Genomic DNA, 3,463 nt, shown 5'->3' on the forward strand with positions numbered 1-3,463 from the left:
GCTTGGCTTAGGCGCGGCTTCGGCGCGCATCCGGCGCGCCCGCTGCGCCAGCCCGCTGCGCCGTCTGGCCGGAATACACATTCAGAGTATGTATAAGGCTTTAGTCCAGAGTAAATTCTCTCACGTGGAATGAGACTGTATTCAAAACTAAACCTTATCTGACATTCAGAACATCCATCAGGCTTTTTCCTGTGTGAGTTTATTCATGTCTAGTGAGAAGTAATTTGTAACCACAAGTTTACTTGTATTTTGAGGGCTCGTAAGGATTATCCCCAGTGTGGATTCTCCCACGTTACATAAGAATGGCTTTCAGATAGAAGCTTTTCTGGCATTCGGAGCAATGAAAATGTTTTTCCCCACTGTGGAGTCTCTGATGAAGAATGAGATACCTTTTCTCAATGAATCTTTTCTGGCAGTCCCCGGAATGGAGTGTCACATGGTTAGAGAGGTATTTCTGTCATTCACTTTTCCCTGTGTCTGTTTGCTAATGTAGAGTGAGATTGTGTTTAAAATTGAAGCTTTTCTGGCATTCAGAGCACTGATGATCATTTCGGATCGTGCGTGTTTGCTTAGGGTGCTTGTAACAATCTCAACTCTCAATCTTGTCTGTCTTTCAGAGCAGTGATAAGGTTTTTCTTCAGTGTGGATTCTCACATGTTGAGTAAGAAATGTATGGCTAAAACGTTTTTGGCATTAAGAGCACTGATATGGTTCTCCCCAGTATGGGTTCTTGTATGTTTAGTGAGACCGCTTTGGTCATTGAAATATTTCTGGCATTCAGACCACTCCTATGGTGTTTCTCCAGTGTCGGATCTTGTATGCTGAGTGAGACTGCTTTTGTCACTGAAAGATTTATGGCAGTCAGAGCACTGATAAGGTTTTTCCCCAGTATGGGGCCCTGTAGGCTGAGTGAGACTTCTTTGGACACTGAAACATTTCTGGTATTCAGAGCACTGTTATGGCTTTTTAGCCAGTGTGGGTTCTTGTATGTTGAGTGAAACTTTTTTTTCCCCTGAAGCATTTTTGGCATTCGGAGCATTGATAAGGTTTTTTCTGAGCATGAGTTCTTGTGTGCTGACCGAGACTGCTTTGGGTACTGAAATATTTTTGACATTCAGAGCACTGATAAGGTTTTTTCCCAGTGTGAGTTCTTGTATGCTGAATAAGAGTGCCTTTTTCACTGAAACATTTCTGGCATTCAGAGCACTGGTAAGATTTTTCCACAGAGTGGATTCTTGTATGTTTAGTGAGTCTTCTTTTGTCACTGAAACATTTCTGCCATTCAGAGCACTGAAAAGGTTTTTCCCCAGTGTGGGTCCTTGTATGCTGAGAGAGACTACTTTGGTCACGGAAATATTTCTGGCATTCAGAGCATTGATAAGGTTTTTCCCCAGTGTGCGTTCTTGTATGCAGGATGAGACTTCTTTTTTCACTAAAACATTTCTGGCATTCAGAGCACTGATAAGGTTTTTCCCCAGTGTGGGTTACAGCATGTCGAGAAAGACTCTGTTTAGTACTAAACCTTTGCTGGCATTCAGAGCTCTGATAAGGTTTTTCCCCAGCATGGATTTTCAGATATGCAGTTAGAACAAAATTACGTTTGAAATTCTTTTGGCATTCAGAGCACTGATAAGGTTTTTCCCTAGAGTGGATTATTGCATGTCAGAAAAGACTCTGTTTGATATAAAACCTTCGCTGGCATTCAGAGCACTGATAAGGTTTTTCCCCAGTGTGGATTCTCAAATGCTCAGTGAGATAAGATTTACGGCTGAAACTTTTTGGGCATTCAGAGCACTGAGAGAGTTTTTCCCTAGTGTGCATTCTCACATGTTCAGTGAGGGTGAGATTTTCAGCAAAATATTTTTAGGCACTGATATCTTTTTTCCCCATTTTGGGTTACTGTGCGATGAGCGAAGTTGGTGTAAACACCGACTTAGTTCTTGCAGTCCATGTTTTCATAATATTTTTTTCTAGGGTTAATGCTCCAAGTTTGTTTTTTTCTTGCTTATATGCAATGGTAAGAGTGAACCAGATTCTAGATTAAGGGCTTGTTTAGATAATGTTGGTCGAGGTGTTATCTTCAGAGGTAGAAAGTCTCAAAGTTGTGCCATTAGTTAAAACTGGTTGTTGAGCAAGGGTGATTTTGAATCTCTGTGCTTTTGGCTGTTGGAAGTGTAAGCTTCAGAGTCTTCTTTCAGAGTCTTTCTTTGATGGTCTGCAGAAGTAACCTTTTGTTATAACTTTCTTTTATGCAGTGTGTGCTTCCTCTCGGAAATTAGATGAGTCTTTAGATGAACATTATTCTGTCATGCTGAGGCAAATTGTCTTTCTGGGAAAATTTCAGATGAGGATGCTGAAGTGACTGGCCTTTCCATATTATTTCTGAGGTTATGTGCTCGGATATGGTTCTGTTCTGGGTTAATGAAACACAGAGTTGGAAAATTCACTTACAGGAACAGTACTTTTATCAGCTAAAGGTTCCTCACCACACCTAGATTTTGGAAACGGTTTCAAAATCAGAAGGCTGGATGTCCTTAATTTTTTCAAAACAATCTTTCTTGTGGCATTGACCTTCAGTTGCCTGGTGCTAACTGTGGGAACACACAATGCTTCGCCCTGTTAGAACTGCCCAAGTGTTGAATACCCTGCCTGAGGTTACGCCTGTGGGGGGAGGGTCCAGAGGGCCAGTCTTATCGACAGGCCTGGTGTGACCGTGATACCTTGGGACTGCTGATCTTCAGGCAACTGCAACTAAAAGGGTGAGTGGGTGCCCTACTGAATGCAGCACTGTATCCAGGACAAAAGCGCTCCACAAAAGCCTGCTGGTGGGCCACTGCTCTCTCGAGTGTGAAGGCGTGTCCTTCGAGTGCTGGGCAGCTGGAAAGGGACCTTGACAGGACTGACTCATCCTATGATGGGGATAAACACTTAGGACTTAGAGCATATATGCATTGGGGTGAATGAACCACACCAGTACTGTATTCATGTCACTCCTAAAAGCCACTAGAGAAGAGGGGATCAGAACCGGGAGAAGGAACCTGATAATAGGGGGAGAGGGATAGACATGAGTGAGAACAGCACCTGCCAACTTAACAGGCCATATATATAGACTTGTTTCTGATTAATCTAGTATTGGGTGCAACTGAGTGAGTAAAGTACATTTTCTTAGCAAGGTAAGCAGTGTGCTGGACATTCATTCTATTGAGGCTGTTGGTTTGTTGTTGAGCTCTGAGTTCGAGCAGCCAACACTACGAAGCCGAGAATTAACTTGAGAGTCAAGTACAAAAAGGGTTTACTTGGACCCCAGGGGCGTAACACAGGCCCATGCAGCCCCCGCAGTGCGGGGGGGGGGCCTCAAGCTCCAAGGGACCCCCTTGGCGCTGCACTGTGGTCGGAGAGCTCCTGATTGAGCCCGGAGGGGGTACCTCTAAGTACCGTGCAGGGAGGCCCCCTCACTTTTCGT

At 43.9% G+C, this 3,463-nt stretch overlaps 1 pseudogene; it reads right to left on the reverse strand.

The window, feature by feature from the left end:
* Positions 1 to 966: 966 nt before the first annotated feature.
* On the reverse strand, positions 967 to 1,821 carry LOC147737915 (uncharacterized; annotated as a pseudogene).
* Between the last annotated feature and the right edge of the window lie 1,642 nt (positions 1,822 to 3,463).

This window comes from Lissotriton vulgaris, chromosome 1_1 (assembly GCF_964263255.1).
Source record: "Lissotriton vulgaris chromosome 1_1, aLisVul1.2, whole genome shotgun sequence".
Taxonomy (NCBI): Eukaryota; Metazoa; Chordata; class Amphibia; order Caudata; family Salamandridae; genus Lissotriton; species Lissotriton vulgaris.